Genomic DNA, 20,851 nt, shown 5'->3' on the forward strand with positions numbered 1-20,851 from the left:
CACTAGCGTGGAGGGAAGAGTAAACATACCTCGGCCTAATACATGTGTACTCCTTCATGTTGACAGAGTAGATTGTCCACCCTGAAACTCAAACCAGCATTTTGTGTAGTCTGACAGCAGTTCTTAACATTCGAGGCTTATTCACTAGTGTTTTCTCAAAGACAGTGCTGAAGAAAGAAGAACATTATATTATAGTACATTACATTACATTACATTACAATAGATTACTTTAAGTTTATTTGAAGGGACAGTCCAAAATTTTGGCAAATTCGCCTATTGCCATAATCCCTATAGTAATAGGGGTAGGTTCATTACCTTTAATTATCGGTGCATGTTGTTCTGAGATCCGCAGGGCAGGATTGAGGTGAACAGTACATAGTCCCCTGTTCCACAAAACTCATCAAATACACAATCCAACAACTCCAAATCGCTCTTGTGGACAAGTTGTGACCGGCACATTTACCACTCTATGAAATAATCATGTAACATTACGACACACAAAGCAAATACTCGGAACTACTTTAGAAATCACTCGGCCCAGCAGCCGTGTCTGGAATGTAGTTCCGGCTATGCATTTGCCTAGAAAACAACTCTGTCTCGTAATGATACAGTACATTATTATTTTACTGTGTGGTGAATGTGCAGGTCACAACTTGTCCACAAGAGTGTTTTGGAATTGTTGGATTGTGTATTTGATGAGTTTGATGAGGGACAGGGGACTATACCGTTCACCTCCATTGTATACGCTGAACAGCTCACGTCTCAAAACAGCTTGCACTGATAATTAAAGGTACAGTAATGAACCTACTCCTATGACTATATAATAGGGATTGTGGCAATAGGCGAATTTGCCAAAATGTTTAACTATCCCTTTACTGTAAGCAGGTAGTCTCTGTAGAGTAGCTACACTTTTTGTGTCTATGATGGGCTGGTGACCAAAACAATGTGCTGAAAGAGAACTGAGAACTGCAAAGTCTGGTTATCTCACCTGCAGGTCCAGGTCAAGGAGGGGCTGGTCTGACAGATGAAGGCTGAGGGCCGGTAGTCTGGTCTCAGGTCGTATCCTCCTCCCATTCAGCTTTTTCACTGCAGGGAAACAGCAACAACATCCCAGTGAGCAACCTGCACGCTGCTCATGGTAAGTCTTAATGAAGATCCAGCCCGTGCAATCACACCAGTCAGCATATGTCTTTGCTGTTCTCTGTGGCATTTTTGTGGCCTTTTAGGCATTTTACCGACCATGCTCCCCACGTGCAAATAATCCACCAAAACAAGTTCCCCTCTGACGCTATTTCGCAGGCACTGCATCCAAGGCTCAGCGCCGCCCAAGACAGTTGCGATCGGTTTAAAGAAATGCAAACAAACCAAAGTGGGTTTCTTTTCCCCATATTGCAGAATTCTCCAGCACTGACACAGCTCTGGTGAATGGTTTGGCTATGCAAGACGGGCTGTAACAGCAACAAAATGCCACCAAAAACAGCCATGTAGCCACATGCAACAACCATATCCTCTGGATGGTGTGATTGCACTTTAGAGGAGGTGGGATAACTAGCTAATATAAACCTATAATTATTGTTAAATACACTGCTTTCCCTTCAATTACTTCAATCAGAAACATGTGGAGGCTCCTTTCTAGTGGAGAGGCTTTCGATTCACACAGCGGAGTAGAGAAACAGAGAGACTTCTGTAATGCTTTGTAAACCAAGTCAAATGTCAATGGATTAAGCAGTTAAAGCTAATTCCCATGGTTTATGGTTTTACAAAATGCCAAAAAGCTCGAAGCCAAAGGTGGCAAGCAGGAGAGTACCCACATTCAGCACGAGCCAAGAAATTATCTGTCTCATTAGAAGAAGAAAAGTGTTTCAGTTGGTGCTGTTAGTGACCAAGAGTGCAGAAAAGATCGACAGAGTTAAACTCAGATGTCCACGCTCTCTCTCGGTGCACGGCTTCTCTAATCTGCAACCAAAGTCATTTTTCTTCTTGAAAAAAATGCTAAAGGAGAGAAACGACAGAGTGCAACAGCAGAATACCAGCCATACCCACATTAGTCACGCTCTGAACTGCCAAAGAGAGAGTTGGACGTTAACACAGCAATTTTACCTGCTAAAATAAAGTGGATTGCAAATAAAATAAATAAGGTAATGACCCAGTTGTTGCGGGAATAGATTTGTCACAAATGTGCAGAAGAAAAGAGAGAGGGAACAAATACGTGGATTTATGAGGTCAGCCACTTATGAGAACTAATTTGTGTTCATTTGCCGTTGTTTAGTATTGAAGGGAACATCCATGCACATAAATCCTTCAGTAGTGATTGGGCTTTCATCCAGCTCCGATGTTATACAGAGTTTCACGCTTGTGCCTCTGAATTTGCCAAGAGAGGGGGAAAAAAGTCAGGGAGGCCACACAGTTTCAGTGTAATGAAACTTTAAGAAAGTGGACGGATACACAGCGTGACATCAGGGGAGACTTATTTAAGGAGGATTAGAGTTGCAGTTGTTTTGCTCCTGGTTAGAACCAGAGCTGGGTCAGCCATGCATGACAAATCCTATAGATGTAAATGATGGAAGACCATGAGGATTTCTGTTGAACAGAGGCTGAAGGCCTGGCACTCTGAAGAAGGGGAATGGGGAGGGTGGGGGGTCTCTGCCATTTCATCCACTGAGCTCTGTGACTCTAATCAGGAAAATCTCCCTGAAGAGGAGAATTTGAGATGAAACCACGAAAAATGTCTGGAAGGACTTGACTCCAGGGGAAAGCTGGGGTAAGGTAAGATACGGCAACCAGGCCTGACCTTAATCTTTGAGCGCTGAAACGGTTATGAGGAACTGCCCCAGATAGAGGCACTGATTATTTAAATGTAGGCTCTAATGTCTGATGAATCAGCCTGCCTTGGCTATCAAAACAAGGTCTGGGAAAAAGGAAAAAGAGGGTGAGCTGCGGTGGCCCAGAGGAGTTCCTAAGTATTTGGGTCTACAGCTGTCCTGCCTCGCTCAAATCTCTGCGAATTCTGGGCATCGGGGTTGAAGTGGCAGAGGAATGCTTTCATGTCGCTGCTTAGGAACTGGAATGGAAGTATTAAAGCAATTCAAAACATGACCCTAATTTATTAAAAGTCATCTGTTTCTTATAAGCAAGTGCTAATTAATGGCCACGGCCGGGAGGGAAATGAGAGGCCGTGCAGATGAGAGGCAGAGAGAGAAAGAGGGAAACTGAGAGAGAGAGAGAAGTTTGTGTGGCTTGGGGAATTAGAGGACAGAGATGCTATACATTACTTACTGTCACATGTTTAAAATGGGATTACTGCTCGAGTTAGACAAGAAGGCTGCGTTCAAAAATCATTTGCACTTTCACGATGTTTTGATTAGGACCAATTTGCTGTATTTGTTTGGTGACTGGGAAAGCAGGGTAAACAAAAAAGAGGGTGAGTTTCCTCTGTGTTTACTTTAACATGGAGGGAACAGCATACGTCTGCCTACAACTTATGACAGCAATTTTCTCAATCCTTGTGAGCTGCATGGAAATGATTAAGGGAAAAATGTGCACTGTGGTGGTCACAGTTGTGCTGGCAATCAGCACGAGGAGAGAGATGCCAGAGAAAGCCTGGAGTTTTTTTTTTTTTTTTTTGGTCTTCTTGACATTTTGTGCTGCACCTGGACTCATCCTGATCAATACAGAAACATTAGAGATAATTTTCACAAACTTCTCACAAGACTTCATCCTTCCCCCCGCACCTGTTTTTCATATTTCTATAATCAGATACAACTGGGGTCTGTAGTTTTGACCAACTTCTCTCTTGTGGAACGAGACCGTTTTGCACAGGAACTGCAGCAGATTTCAGCTACATGGAAAAACACGCAGTACCTGGAGACTTCCCACAAAGACAACCATCAGCCAGCTTTCAGACCGTGGCAAGAGGAAGTCTTCTTTTCCCCGTATCGGAGTCTAGATTAAATCAGCATCTGCAGTCTGGAGGAAGACAGGATCAACAGAGCAGAGTGTCTGGTATATACGTAGCAAGGAGAAGACCACTTCACCTTCACGTCTCTCCCACCAAATCTTTGAATGCTCGCACCCCATCTGCTGCAGACCTGCCATGTTTGCACAGCTGCCGCTTTCTCCATCTCCCTCCGTATTGCAAACCATTCCCTACACTCCCACACTGCATGAGAATAACATGAGATTTGGCCCCCAGGTACTACAGCTTCTGCTCTGTGGTGGAAGACATGTAACCAAGCCTCCTGAATGACCAGGGCCTGACTGGCCCACCGGACGTCCGCTCTCACAGTTGGACCGGACATGCTGGTGTTGACAGAGAAATATGAGGACGTCTTCTCTGGAAGCACCACTCACTTTTTTTTTCTGAATCTAATAAAGGGCTCAGATTCCCAGAAAAGCACTAAGTCTTGGTTGACTACATGACTGTCAGCAGCACTTGATTTCTTACCGCCCACCGGCTCAGGCAATATATCATCACATCAGTCTAAGTAAAACTCTGCTGACAGACTGTTGCCCACTTCTGCCAGTAATGTTGCTGTTTTTATGCAGCACATTGTCGAGTGCTATATGTGATACTTGCTCACGTTCCTGACTGCATAGACATTTATTATATCATATATGAAGTTATTTAAAATAATATTAGCTCTTTTGTCTGACCTTCCATTTGATCTGATAGTATAGTTATTTTGTCTGTACTGAGATCACATCTGCATGGAAATTCACCAGAGGATGAATCTTAATGATTAATTATCCTCTGACATGTTCTCTATATAATATAATATAATATAATATAATATAATATAATATAATATAATATTATATTATATTATATTATATAATATATTATATTATATTATATTATATTATATTATGATAAGGAGAAGATGGATTTGTTTCTGGTTAAATATTAATCAATGCAGAAATCAAGACAGGGGTTAAAAGTAGGTGAAAAGTGTCATGAAAGACAGACAGAATGGGAGTCATTGGCAGGTAGAATGATTTTAAAAGGTTGGTGGGCAAATAAACTTGAAAACATGTTTTATGTCAAGAGTCTTCTGATTGGTTAACATTCTGGAGGGTAGGATGTTAATGTCAAAGATAAGAAATGTTTACATAGCATGTTCCAAATGTGTTTTGAGGGTGTGTGGATGTGTGAGTGTGCTGGGTGGGGGCTCTTCTTTAACAGGGCTGTCTCACGCAAGTTCAAGGTCAAGGTGAGATTAGATTTACCTTTAGTTGACACTGTTGATAAGAACTCTGGGATATGTAAACACTGGCACTCTCACTACCACTCCTGCCTTTGTCTTTCTCACAGACAGACAAGCGCCACCACACTGGGACAGATAGGTCAGTGTGATCACACTGATTCCAGATTATAAGAAGCTGTAAAAATCTTTCTACGGTGGTTTTTCTTCTCCGTAAGCAGCAGATTTTCATGTTTTTCCTTGGTGCAAACAGTTTGATGGTCAGGTAGTTCCACTGAACTTGTTTTTATAGATTACAGGAAACCATACTCTGTATCCACAATTGTACCCACCCAAACACTCTGCCACTAACAGCAGCCTGTCTCCTCTTTCCTTCCATAACAATACCATGTATATTTGGACAGGGCCACACTGGTCCTATACTTGGTTCAATTCCAGGATATCTTTAGACGGAGTCCCTTTTTGCATTTTGTTTTTGTTGTATATTTAACGGGTATGTTTCCATCCCTATTTTCTGTATTTCTCATGCCTGGGCAGCAGTCAGTCAGTCAGTCAGTCACAGCCTCTCTGCTGGCTGCTGCTTTGGTTTGGCTGCAGGCACAAAAACACATGTGTTTGAGAAGAAGGCGGCAGCACTGACAAGGAAGGGTGTGGTAATAAATGTCCAAAATTCATGGTAGGGCTGGGAGTTAAGTTTAGCCCACTTGAGCTGGCAACTACCGGGGAGGCCCAGCAACATGCACATGCATGGAGACAGGGCGACAGGGTGAGTCAGAAAATGCCAGCGTGTGAGACACAGAGACATACTGTTGTCATTTAATCTGTCATCAACAACCCAACGGTGCTGTATCACGCTACCGTGTCTCTGTCTCTTTCTCTTTGCTGTTTATAAACGGTGCATGTGACTAATACATCTACCCCTGTCCACTGTCTAGACACATTAGAGCAGAATGTTCTGCGTCTGCAAGTGGACACCACAGCTCTGATTAATTTCTGTTCGGTGCAAATACATTTCAAACTGTATACACTTAACGTGCAACTGAGCGTGCAAGCATAATGAAAGATGGTTTATGGTTGATGGATCATGATCCACATACACTCTAACATGCACACAAACCATTGTAGACGATATTATTTCTGTCAGTGTGCAGCATCAGTTGTTTATGGACCATGCTCTGGGCTGGCAGTGTCAGATTACAATATCTTAACAACTGACTGATGGACAGCCATGATATTTTGTTGAGACCTTTGCTGTCCCCAGATGAATTGTTCTGGCTTTGACTGCGGCTTAAATTAAATGAACTGACAACAAATGGATGGATTTCCATTCCATTTTGTATCTGTGATGTGCAGAGGATGAAGCCTTTTGACTTTTCAGGTCACAGTTTTTCTTGTTCGCTGAACCGGAGGGATTAGCACAAAGACATTCATGGTTCCTAATGATATTCATGTCCTCCTGAGGATGAGCTGTAATACTTTTTAAAATCTCCTGACTTTCATTTGAGTTCAATTTTTCATGTCACACTTAAAGGAATAGTTCACAAAAAAATGAAATTCACCTTCACCCTCATGCTGATGAATACTCCGGAGTAGTTTTCTATTCCTCAAAGTGCATCTGGAGACCCGGAAGGGGGTATCGTAGTCTAACAAAATCCTTATATGAGAATCAATAACGCCGACACAAAAACATCCATAAAACTACAATAAACCTTGTAATATTCCTCCACACTGCTCGTCCACTACAATCCAAGTGTCCTGAAGGGATGTAGTCCAGAGTTTACTGGAAACGATGTCATTTAGGACATTTTTACAGCCTAAACAGTCCTGGATTGAATTTGCCTGGGGCACGCTCTCACACACGTAAATGTGAACTCCGGAGTATTCATCAGCATGAGGGTAAATTTCATTTTTTGGTGAAATATTCCTTTAAATTCATCACCAGATTATCCACCAAGCTTAAGACATTCATAGCATAGCATACTACGAATGTCACACTTAAGCTTACTAAAGAGCCGCTGTGAGAGTGAACAAACTGATAAACACAAGTACTTTATTTTCGCCCCTGTAAGCATGTTAGCATTCTAATGTTAGAACTGAGCACATCCTCACAGTCCTGTCTGTCTGCATAGCTGCATGGCTGTAGACCCTCAGTCTTGGATTCACCACCACTTCATGCTGCCTGCTTGACTTCTGATTAGTTTTCAAAGTACTCATTTGAACCCAGAAAGTTTGACATCCCAACCGTCTATAACAAACTGACAACAAGACGCTGTCAGCATACAGGTTTTTAAACTAACAAAGCAAGACTTCTTTGCAGATTGCAAATGTACATTTTTCCTCTTTCTCAGATAACCGCTCCTTCGGCAGGTTCCCAGGATGACAATAGAGAATGTGGTTGATAGATTCATTCCTTTCATTCCCTCTTGGCGGTTGGGAGTGGAGTCACCTCAAGTGTTTGAATCAACCTGTTGGGACTCAGATCTATTATCTCTGTTATGTCTTGTGATACAGAGCAGATCTGGCAGCTTCGCAGAGCAGCAGACAATAAATCTTCAATGACATTTTCATCTGTACTCCACTGCTCATGGCTGAATCTGCAATAAAAACACTTTATCCCACACAAGTGGCAGAGTGATAAAGGTGCCAACCGAGTGCAGATCATTAAGACGTGGTTCCTGCAGCAGCCTAACTGATGCTTATGGTGAAGTGTTTACCCAGAGCCAATATTTAATAACAAGTTATGTACCAAGTAGAAATAAATAAAATCTCAGGATTTAGTGCCAGAAACCACCATGGTCCCAAAAATGAAGCATTCCCTCAGTGTTTGGGTTTGTGGGCTGTCAGTAGTGGTGAGGACTCAAGCTCTCTGGTGAAACACATTCATGCCCAGCATGCATACCAGCGGGGGGGGGGGGGGGGGGGGGGGGGGGGTCTGGCCTAGGGAGCTTCTCTTTCTTTCTCTCCCTCTGCTCTCTCGCCCTCTGTCACTCTCATTTACTGTCTCTCTCCTCTTCTCTCTCCTATATCTCACTTACTGCCCTGACAGCAGTGGTACATGGCCTCAGCTTCTCACTTTGTAGGTCGGGTTTGAAATCCAACACTGGCACCAGGAGTCAGCTTCCAGGCATGGCTCGAATGCCCACCACCATCCCTATGTGATGTCCCACCGGTCACAAGACCGAGGTGAGACACCAGGGTCAGGATCGAAGGCAAAGCTGTTGTGCCGCGGCCCGGAGGCAGATCTGACTCTTTGTGATGCTTACGTAAGTTCAGATACTCGCTGGAGGACACTGGATTGGCCAGCACCTCGAGGTCCCACCATCAAAGCACACACCTCCATCTGTTTGATCGGTGTCGGGGGCCGGTGTGACCTTCCAGAAACCTGTGTGACCTCACTGTTCGCAGCCGCTTTGCTCTCCTGCGCCCCATCTGAGGATTCAGTTTCAGTGGATTCCCGTTATACACACGGGGCGAATTAGAGAAGCAGTGAGTGAGAGAAAAGGAATGGTTGTGATGAAGAAGTCTGAAAGAGAGGAGGCAAAAGCATAAAATAGGGGGATGAGGTGGCAGGGAAGACAGCGCACAGTCGGACTGTTTGGTGTGTTCTTTCCGCTTGTCGGTGCCTCAGATGAGGAGATTGATGGTAATTGGGGATGTGTGTAGGTTAAGTGGTGTTTGTGTGTGTGTGTGTTGGGGGTGAACAGAAGGCGTTTGCTGACTTTGCAAGAGGACATCAGCAGAACAGAACCTGAGCCCTGGCCAGACCACCCGCACTGCTGTCAAAATAGTGACCCATACAGAGTCATACAGTACTGTCAGAAATGGTCTTAAAGCCCCAGTATGTAACTTATTTGGCTTTTTATTAGCAAAAATCAAATATGTCTTTCATAAATACGTATTTCACTGAAGTCGAATCACACCCGCATACAAATGAAAGCTTTCTACCTTAGAATGAGTTGTTACAAGTCGTTACAAATAGATAAGTGGGCGACGCACCGAACCGAGGCGGCCATGTTGCATCGCCATTTTTTACGTTGAGTGGCAGTGACAGTGGTTAAAACTGTCACCACTGTGTAGTGTGAGGAAGGACGGAGGCACTGGTGTTGCATTCAGGTGCAGTCAGGCAGACGGCCGTCAGCAAACCAGCCTGATGTCATTTTACTCCACCAGAGAAAGACGGGGGTCAGGTAAACAATACCACATCACCATGACAACATATTGTCACGCCTGTATTGTTTTACCACTTGTTTACAGTACATAGAGGCTTGTTTATCCTGTTACATGCAGCGTCTGTTGTCTGTCTGACGTCTGCCCGATTTCACGTGAATGCAACATTAAGAATAGGTTCAGATATGCAACCGCACCGCTAGATGGGGGGAATTCCTACATATTATACCTTTAACGGGTGTATTATTTTCTTGATTCAAGTAATGACACATTTTATTGTCAGTAATGGTAACAACATTATAACGGGGGAAACAGTAACTTTTCTGAGCTCGTCACTGAAAAGAGTAGCGCCGTTAGTAACGCCGTTATTCCTATCACAGTCTGTGTCTAGTAGATCTAAAGAGGTACCGTAGCTGTTTGTTAACATATGAACTCTGTATATGTCAGCTGACAAGCAGTGTCAGCTGTGTGCAACTGTACAACATGCTGCAAACCTGTTCTCCTCCTCTTCTCGGTCCAATTACACACAAGCAACTGATAATCAAGACAAAATACATCTACAGAGCTGACAGAAATTCAATCCTCACTTCAGTAGCCTACGGAGCTGCTTCTATTCATGCTCCCCAAAACTGTGCCCTCTCTGACCCTGCCAGTAAAGGTGACATACGCTGTCACAACATCAGATTGCACTCTTGCAGCCCGTGGCCCCTGATGTAAGCTTGCACACATTAAATTCTTCTTGGTAACCGAACACCGTGGGCAGCCATGCAGGAGCCAGCCTCCGTGAACCCGCCGAGAGTTATAAAAATAGTGGAGTGCAAGCGAAAGGGCACTCCCTCTCTGCTTCTTTGCCTCCGTCTCTCCCCTGGCTTCCATTAGCTCCTGTTACTATGCACCTATTATCCAGGTGTGACAGAAATAACTGCTGATAATTAAGTGCTTCATTATATTGTACTCAACTAAATGAGGGCAAGCCATGTAATTATGTTATAACTGATATAAGCTTATAATGAAAAAAATGTAAACATTTGTACGTGGTGGTCTGAGCATTTTTCAATCTAGTGTCCTATTGTCTTGTGTGGGATTACAGAAAACCCCAGATAACCAGTAAAGGGGGATTTTGATTGACAGCTGTGGTTGCTCCTTTAGACTGTATATTCAGCAGAAAGCTAAGAAGCAGGAAACAATGTAAATGCCCCTTTGTGGCCTTGGTACACTGTAACAGAGTGCTTTGTATTCCTAGTTGTTTGTGCTTCCTGTGTTAATGACCATGGTGCAGCTTCAGGCCTCATTATCTGTCATGGACACAGACTCAGCAAATCTGATTGACTCTGAGCCACTTGAGAGATCTAGCCACTCTTGAGAGAAATGCACCCAGCCACCGCCCCCCCCCCCCCCACACACACACACACACACACACACACACTGTTATCACATTAAAATAAAATAAAAAGTCGGCTCAGCAAACAGTGGTTTATTACAACGCATATGGTGCAACATATTTATCATGGAGTCATCATGTCACTACCCGACTTAGTCTCAGAACACAGTCTTTGTGTTTCAACTTTTCACACAGGATTAAAGGGATAGTTCACCCAAAATTCAAATTTCACTCATTATCTACTCACTCTCATGTCGACTAAGAGCTGTGAGAATTTTCAGACCGTTCTTTCTCTGAGTTACGGGGGGGTCCGCGCAGCAGTATTTGTCCATATAATGGTTGTCAATGGATACCAACTTTCTTCGTTCAAAAAGACACACAAAAAAACATCAAAATACCTCCATAGTGCTCGTCTGTAATGTCCCTCTTGTATTGAAGCCCCGACATGAGAAATTGTTCCGAAAAAAACGAAATGAGTCTATAAATTAAGCTTGTTTGTAGCGGAAGCTCCCAGTGTCTTGGTTCACTGCTCTTCCTGTGTCAGTGCAAATCTCTTGTGATTTGCACTGACCGGTGGAACAATTTCTCATGTCGGGGCCTCAATACAAGAGGGACATTACAGACGAGCAGTATGGAGGTATTTGGATGTTTTCTGGTGTGTCTTTTTGGACGAAGAAAGTTGGTATCCATTGACAACCATTATATGGATAAATACTGCTGCGGGGACCCCCCGTAAGGAAGGGACGGAGGACTCTGAAAATTCTCACAGCTCTTAGTCGACATGAGGGTAAGTAGATAATGAGTGAAATTTGAATTTTGGGTGAACTATCCCTTTAAAACATGGAATATGAATGTTTACTGTATACTATGTCCTGATCCAGTGAGCCCAAAGCTGTCGGTCACACCACTCAAAGAATGTGGAGAAAAGCAAAACAGGCACTAAATGTGTGTCTAGACAGAGGAAAAGAGGTAGAGAGAGATGGGGAGACGGAGAGAGGGCGAGCTCTGCAGCTCCGTGTGTAATCCCATGTGGATAGAGTGTCGAGGTGTTGAAATGGCCCATTGAGCCAGAATGTCAGCTATACAAGATCAGATAGGACGGAGCAGCGATCTGTCCACAGCTCACAGCCACTGCTCTGCTCTCCACCACCTCAAACCTTCCCACTCTACTTACAGATTACATACACACACACACAACACTTCTGCAAGAGGAAGGAAGTCGCCAAGTACATATAAGAATGCAAACAATAGCGGTATACATTGTAAGTGCACAGGTTTTTTTTTCCCCCACAAAGCTGAAAGTGAATGCGAGCCCACTTTGCCCACACTTTGACACACAAAAACCCATTGCCATTGTGAGGCATTCAAAGGGATCTGTTTCTCTGAAATGCCACGTCCTTAACAGAAAACGCATGGAAAGTCTTCACAAGGCCAACATTGTTCCTCCGGCCTGTTAAATGCACATGGAGACGTTGTCGAAGGGAAAAAAAAAAAATCCAACTGTAGCATTGTGGGTGAGAATTCAGGCCGCTGGCACATACGATCATTAGAAGTGGGTGAATAAAAATCTCCTCTATTATTTGTGAGGCATGACATGGTGTGAAGTATATGACCACAGTGGCACTGCTCTTTGTGAACTGGTGAAGAATAAACAAATCAAATATTGGGATCATGCTGCACATCAAAAGAACAAAGAGTATAAGTGATAACAAAAAAGGTGTACAAAGTGAGAAGCTCAGAGGAATTGACATATCAGTCAACTTAACACACAGTCTGTGCACAAAAAAAAAAAAAAAAAAAACAGAAACAAAATAGTCCTGGGGAAAGAATCCAAAGCCAGATATCAGTGGTCTGTTCAGCATTAACTCCTCAGGAGTTGTAATGTATTTTCTGGGGGGAAAGAGCCGACTGACTGGTCTCATGCCACAGCAGCGAGCTGTCCATGCAGAGAGAGAGAGAGAGAGTCACTCTATATGAATGATAAAGATCTCATATAAGGTGGCTGCAACACTACACCATCCAGCCCGCCAAGAGGAAAGCTGCACTCCAGCTCTAAAGAGTAGAGAATCTGCAATGTGTTCAAAAACGCTCTGTTGATGATGGAGCTCCCACTAAAGCGCCAGCTAATTAAAAGCCACCACAGAGTTGTAGCACAGAGCCAAATAGCCTCAGGCCCACATGCTTGATGGGGGCAAATCTGGCTGCCTTCTTCTCAAGCACGGAGATGCTTAGAAAGAAGAAGAAGATGTTCGTCCCTCAAAAGCAGTTATGAAACCTCTGGGACTGTTTAAAAGAGTGAGTGTAAAATATTTTGTCAATTTTCAGTCAGTGGACAGGTCGGTAAAACAATGGACAAGTCAATTTATCTTTAAAATTAACGCCACTTTTTGATTCAGATCAGAATCTAGTGCACACAACGTGCCATTAGTAGCCTACCTGACAAAACCCAGTGTCAAAAACTCAAGATACACATTTAAAACATTAAAATAGTGAATATATGTGTATACATAGAGAGATGTGCATAAAAATACCTTCTTTTTTATTGTTGTTCCCTCTCTGCTACTTGCACCTACTTGTTCTCTGCTGGCTGTTATCTGTTTTTAATGTATTTCCTGAAACATGTGGGAAACTTGATGAATACATTTGTTAAAAAAATATGAATATAATGCTCAAGGATAAAGATGAGCAGACACAATCATACATAGATGATGCAAAATCTGGAGGAAAAGCTGTAGGATTGCTGCTGCTTCTGCCCAACCTGAAGCTTAACTATTGGGGAGTGTACCTTTTTTTGAAAGGGTTAGCTTTTAACCCTAACCCTGTTTATCTGGACTCTCTCTGTCTATCTGGCCCGTCTATCCTCTACCTGATCTTTTTACTAAACTTAACCAACTCCTTTCTTCATTGCTTAAACCCAACCAATGGGACAATTCCACTTCTCACTCAAATAGGCAAAAATCTGCAAAGTCACAACTCCACTTCCAGGTATGGGACCAAAAATTGCATGTTTCTCGGGTCCTTTTGGGGAAAAGTGGGGAACATAGGAGCCTTTTTCTAAAAATGGGTCCTATGTTTCCCGGTCACATACTATACCTAGGGAACATAGGGATGACCCCACTATTGGCTGCTGGCAAACTGAGCCTCAGCTTCCACTCACCTACACGACATAGTAACAGCTCACACATTCAGCATCCCCCTCACACTTTTTAGAGCTCATTAGTAACAGGTGATAATGAATGCAGCATTTAATAATATAAGACAAATACTTAAATAATTCATTTAAATCAAATAATTTCATTCAATTATTACGCATCAGTAATTAATCTGGTTTCTCTTTGACCTTGTGGGCAGGGTCTGGCCCATAGGCCGTATACAGTAAAGACTTAGTGGAGATCAAAACTGACAAACAAATACAGGACTCAAATTGGACAGGTGGCTTGAGCACAACTCTAAATAAATATGAACATTGCTTCATGTCCCTTGGAGAAGTGACAACTGTCTCCTGTCAACTTTATAAGAGGATATCAGTATGTTAGTATGTTTACAGCTTGCTGCACACACGTGGCCAGTGTTGATCTAAATTCTTTCTCATGCTTGTACAATTTTCTATTTTGATTGTATAAGTCTTTTTTTTATGTTGTGGTCCAACTCATCTCATAACGTGGCAATACTAGTTGCACCTGATTTCATCCCCCACCACTAACTACAAGTCATTTCATGTAGGGAGGGAGACGTCAGTAGCTCGGCTGGTGTCTTATTTTTCCAGTTCATCACTGAGTCAGTAGCCAGGTTATCTAAGATCAACATTTATTACGTCCTCAGGTTCATTTGAGGCAGCAGCGAGAGCCGACTGCAGGGTATGATATGTGCTAAGACTGTGGCCGATGGCCAAGCTCCTCTGTGCGAGCGAATGCAGCCAATGTTTCAGAAAGGCGATAACAGTTGTTTCCATGCTGGTGGCGGTGTGACGGGTGGAAGCAGACCCCCTGGGTGTGACGTGCCCCTCAGCAACCCCGGACATGTCAGCCCACTTCACCTCCCATTCAGCGCACGGCAGAGAAAACACAGGAACCACATCAAAGCGCTGAGCCAGGCCACAGTGCCCCTGTGTACCGGTTTGTTATTCTCCTCCAAAGGTTAATTACAGTGGGGCTTCAAAGAGCTGGCTGGCCATCTGCAAAGAATTTGAAAGTTGAAGTCTTAAATTCCTGTCAGGCCAAACTAAAAAACAAACAGACCAATCAATCAGTGTGCTGCTAAATTACACAGTCCACCATTGTGGTTTGTAGGGGGTAATGGCCAGTTAATGTCTCTCTCAGAAAATAGCTTTTGTCCAACGGAGAGAGACTTGACACCTTCATAATCCAATTTGCAGTAGGTTCATGAAACAAGGTCATGTGAGGGCACGTCACTGTTTTGCACATACATATCACAAACAAGCACAAGCAGAAATGATTTGACATGCAAGTGGGGCTGCTGGAAGACGTCTATATGTCAAGATGTCAATGTCTCTGTAGTGAGTTTGCAGCACACATGGACAGAGCAAAGGTTTGTTTGGGGTGGGGTGGGGAGGGGAGGAGGGGTTTACAGGGTGGAGAGAAAACAGACAAGGAAAGAAGTGAGGAAGAGAGCTCAAGGAAAAAAAAAACAGACAATGAAAGGGAAGGAGGAAGTTATATGGGAATACCTTTACACCTCCAGCCGTGTTTTCCACCCTGAGCCATGCACGAGTGGCGACAATGCATTTAAAGGCCTGCTGGTGTCCCTGGCAGCTCTCATTAGTGCTATGAATAGTCAGCTATTTGTGTTTGTGCAACTGAATCCTGTTCTTTTTATGACTGTTTACCATGGAGGGAGTCTCACTCAGAGCCCGCCGCACTGTTGAGTGTCACAAATAAATGATATTCACTGCCACAGCTGAGTCAAACAGGAGTTAACACAAGCACCCCCCCCCCCATCTTTGATAATTTAGAGTAAGATTGTATCGTGTTCAACAGGTGTGGTATCGAGTTTAATGGGTCTTTTATCAGCATCAGAATATCGTCTGCATATAATAATAGTTTGTGCTCTTTCCCTCCTCCTTCCACCCCTCTAATAGCTGCATTAGCTCTGATGGCGATAGCCAACGGTTACACAGTTTGTTATCACCGCTGCCTAAGGGTATTTGTATATGTAGTTCTTATCCATTTAATAAAGGTTGGTCCAAATCCAAAATGTGACAAGGCTGCAAATAAAAATTCCCATTGAACTTGGTCGAATGTCTTCTCGGCATCAAGTGAGAGGGCAACGACCGGGTCTTTTTCTGTCCGATTCAGCCAAATTAGGTGTAGTAATCTTCTCATATGGTCGGTCGAGGACCTATTTTTCATAAATCCGACTTGGTCAGAGTGTATAATGTTCGGCAAAGCCTTCTCTAGACGTGCCCCCCCCCCCCCATCTTTGAGAGCCACACGAGTGGGGTTTATTGTATCAGCACATTTAAAATAGAGTCCGGTTAATCACAGAGGAGCACAGCACATTAACTTTAAAATACACTCTTCTGAACTTTCTCACACTGATTGCACCGCTCCGTATGGCAGACTTATATAAACTGGCGCTTGTGGTGCGCTTAAACAAACCACAAGAAATATACTGTATGTGAATACAGGTCTGACTCTGCGTGCCACTCGTCAGCTTCCCCAAACCTGCACCACGTCTGTTTATTCTAATAAGGGCGCAGAGGACTGAAAGAGCAGCATTAACCGGGTACAGTGCTGCAGCAACCCTTAGTCTGTATTTATTATTCCAATATGGAGAACAGGCATGTCTAATTGCTTGAACAGGTATGTGTGTGTGTGTGTGTGTGTGTGTGTGTGTGTGTGTGTGTGTGTGTGTGTGTGTGTGTGTGTGTGTGTGTGTGTGTGTGTGTGTGTGTGTGTGTGTGAGTGTGTGTTTGTGTCCCTGTCTTGGACTGTGAGTACACAGGCTGAATTGAGAAGTGGGTCCCTTGCAGAGCACTGAAGCCAGCTTCACATGGTTTTAATGCTTCCTGCTTGTTGTTTTATGTGTCTACATTAAATGGAGCCACATGCTATCAATAGACTTCTACACATGTGGAGGAAATATTTGGCCTCGAGAACGCCGGGGCCCCGTTAAGTTCGACATCTGACTGGGGAAATCGATGAATGAATCAATGGAAATGTACTGTAGGCCTCAGCCCTTCAGCCATTAAACTTAAAAACTCATCAGGCTAAACAGCCTTTCTCTGCCTTCAGGCCATGACTGGCAGGAAAGATTTGGAGAAGCTACGTCAGAAGCTGCGTTTTTTTTTTTTTTTTTTTTTTTTTGCGCAAGCCGGGTGTGTCTGAGTGACATGTGATGGCCTGGATGGCGCAGGTGTCACGTTCGCGGTGTGAGTCACAGTCTGAGTCCTCGCACACACACACAGAGAGACACCCTATCCCAGCGGCTCACAGGCGTGGGTGAGAGACACACACAAAAAAACATTAGACCAGCTCAGTCGCCACACACACCCTACGTGTCTGGGCAAGCATGTTTGAATGCACACGCACACACACACACGGCATCAAATTGTGCGTAGCGGGGACGGATGACTCGCCAGGATCACCACATTGCAACATTTTTGTCGGCGCAAAAAGAAAATACATGCCAGCTGAAAGGTGTCAGAGGAATAAGCTAATTACTTTCCTCCAGAACAGATCATCTACTCTGATTCTGCTGGGAACCGTCTCTGATGGTGCACATTAAAACTAATCTGTGCTTGCAACTGCCGATCATAAGATGTAAAGAACATTTGGTAAATGTTATTGTTTGCTGCCTTGAAGGAATCGTTCAACATTTTGGGAAATACCACTATCTTGACCACAATTAGATGAGGTAATGGAAGAAACCATTCTCAGGCCTTCACAGGAAAAATGAAAGTTAGCTATTCCATAATCTTATGTTAGCAGACATGCAACGAAACGTACACATTTTGTCTCATTTGTAGCTATAATCTGCACAATGACAACTGTAAAACAAAACAGGGTAACACTTTACAATAAGGGTCCCTTAATTAACGTTAGTTAGTACATTATTAAGCATTAATTAATATATTAACAATCATTATTATGTATTATTTAGGATTAGGAAACAGATTAATTAATTAAGTACTCAAAATTTAAAATTTGAATAATGTAATTAGTTATCATTATGTATGCATTACTCAGCATTAATTAACACATTAGTTTATGTATTAATGCTTAGTAATGTACTAACGTTAATTAAGGGACCCTTATTGTAAAGTGTTACCCAAAACAGGTTGTAGTCTTTAGGGATTTTCTCATCTTTGCACTTAGCTCAAAAATTCAAACAAGGGAAATAGCCTGACAAACTTTTTCTTTTTTTTCTACATCATTAAAGCAGAAGTAAGCGGAATGTTTGTAATAATATAAGTCTTAAATAGTTCTATCTTCCGACAGCTATCACTTATATTGAGTGTTTGGTCTGAAACACGGGTCTGTCAGTCACTCTGCTCTGCTGTAAGCCGAGGAGAAATCTTTCCTTGTATCCTACAACCTTTATCCAATGAGGAGAGAGAACGGCATAAAGGGGCGGTCCTCTCTGTGTGTGCAGCCAAGGGATGCGTGTGAATGTGGTGACGTAGGGACGAGGGCGGGGACTGCTAACTCCATCGGCTGACAGGAAGTTAGCCAAAACCACCGGATCGCTTACTTCTGCTTTAATGAAGTGGTCTCTCTTTATTTTGAAACCACAAAACATTTATGACTCAGCAAAGGAAGCTCATAGATGCAGAGAATACCTGGAACCACATGCTGACCAGAGGTAACATCAAGGTCATGAATGATATTTGTGGCTTTGGTCGGCCCAGACTGTAAACACAGGACAGATCCCAGCGACAGTCAGGCCTGTGCACAGAGTTTGATACAGTAAGACGATCCTGCCTGTCTCTCTGCTCTCTGCTGTAGTCCTTATCAATTATCACATTGTCGGCTCACTTCATATAAATCACTGTACAACATGCTGCCATCATATCACTCAACTGCACCCTAAGGAGGAGGTATCAATGACTTGGCAGTGAAAGAGCGATGGCTTTAAATATATCCTTCAGCAGCATCAGCAGTAAATCTTCATCATGTTTATGACCTCCCAGTGCTGAGAGAGCAGGGGGGCAAGAATGTGTCCTTCAAAAATCCCTTGACTCACCCTTTTCCTGCTGTGCCTCTGTTAGTCCAGGAGTGTTGCAGAGATGCCGAGTCTCACTCAGTCGAGCCTGTGAAGGTAAATAGAGACTTTTTAATACAAACTAGCTTTGTTTCTTTCTTGAGTAAAAGAAGAACATTGATATTAGTCTTCTATTAGCGTATTCTCCATGAACCTAAACACGAGTCAAGGATGGATATCTTAGGTTAGCATGAAGACTGGACTGTCCAGCATGCAACACAGTGTTTTAAACAAATGACATAAAACATTTGGATCAAAGAGCATTACAGACTACATTCTGTATGTTTAACAGAGTCATGGTGCCTGACTACCACTGTTCACAGTTTTCTGCTAAGCTAAACTAAGCTAAGCTAATCTTCTCCAGCATCATCAACATAGGAAACTGTATGCAAGAAAGCAAATAAACACTAAACTAGTCCATAAACACATCGTAACAAGTCAGAAGAAAAATATTTTATTCAATTTCTATCTGTTATTGGTATCACTATTGCAAATGTATTATTGCATGGTCATTATTAGTATAATTGTAGCATTCCTCGAACTGTTAAATGCGTTCCTTACAACACAGTTAAAGTTGTTTAAATGCTTACAACTCTCGAGGCCGTGGGGTTGAGGTGAGACCACCACTGGAGATAAGTGCCACCACTTCCCTTAACTCCTGTCCACAAAAATGTTCATAGGGACTTGAAATTACACAGAGGATGCAAATGAAGTTCACCAACAGCCTTATGTACAAACACCAGGCAGTCTAAACACTGTGGAATATGCCCCCAATATAACTGTCAAGGCACATTACACGGGAAAACTACTGATTTAGTACAACTGCGTGCAGCAGCCAGGTTGAGAGTTTCCCAGAGTTGGTTCACATGAAGATGGAGTAGAGCTCAGGTCCATATTTGCAGTGCACGTCTGAACCTGGCCCTGGAAACGTTATCTCATGTCTCTCTCTCCCTTTTCTGTTTTTTTGTAACTCCCCATTGTGTGGAGTTCCACTGAAAAAGACCATCCTTTAAAAGGAAGAATATTTCGCTAAACGAATAATGCTGAGCGGTCTCACGAGAACAAAGCAGGGAATGTGCTGACTGCATAAACCTCTCATCTCAGAACTTTCAGTGGGTCAGTCAGCAGCCAGGAGAGCTGCACTTCATATCTTCACGTTACAAGTGAAATGCTGTATTTCAGCAGCGGCACAATACATTTAACAATACGATGAATACGGTTGCTGATGACGCAGATGAGGGGAACTAAAATCATAATAAGTCGCCCACATGACAAAACAACCCAGACTCCCTCTGCAGCTATAAATCACTTCAACTTTTTAATCAGTCAAAGATGAAAAATGAACATCCCATGCCAAAAACTGCACATTAAATTCATTAACCGAGTTCTTACAGTAGAGCAGCGCGTACGGAGTGGCATTTAAAAAGTCATTTCTAATTCCATTGAACATAAAACTTGAGCTGTCGTTTGAACTCCGCCCCGTCCCATTTTCTCTGCGGTATTTGGGCTTTGTGAGGGATAAAAGCGGCCTGTGAAAGTGGATCGTGGAAAATGGACCAGTTGGCTCACAGCTCTGTGCGGCGAATAAAAACACATCGTTTCAAATCCCTCCTCTCCAACTCAAATAGGGCCCCCGGTTTAACGGCAGAGTTGCACTTGCCACAACATTCAAGGCTCTTTATAGCTTACATATGCACAAATCTTATTATGACTTTCCTCTTTGGATGCTCAGGGGCTAATGGGTACAGTCAATGTGAAAATATTACGATTGTGGAGGGAAATGACCCGTGACGGGCCGACGAGGAAACAGCTTTCTCGCTTCTGTGACCTGCTGTACCCGTCTGCCAGTCTTGTCACCAGAAGGCAGCGCCGCAGCACC

General features: G+C 43.2%; 1 long non-coding RNA gene across 1 annotated transcript in view; it reads right to left on the reverse strand.

Annotated features, from left to right (window-relative positions):
• Positions 1-987: 987 nt before the first annotated feature.
• Positions 988-20,851, reverse strand: part of LOC310991600 — a 29,655-nt gene continuing 9,791 nt past the window's right edge. Inside the window, exons 2-3 of the long non-coding RNA XR_014595639.1 lie at positions 18,955-19,021; positions 988-1,086 (exon numbers count right to left, since the gene is read on the reverse strand). This is a non-coding gene — a long non-coding RNA (uncharacterized lncRNA). The remainder of the gene's footprint in view (positions 1,087-18,954; positions 19,022-20,851) is intronic.

This window comes from Trachurus trachurus (assembly GCF_905171665.1).
Source record: "Trachurus trachurus genome assembly, chromosome: 9".
Taxonomy (NCBI): domain Eukaryota; kingdom Metazoa; phylum Chordata; class Actinopteri; order Carangiformes; family Carangidae; genus Trachurus; species Trachurus trachurus.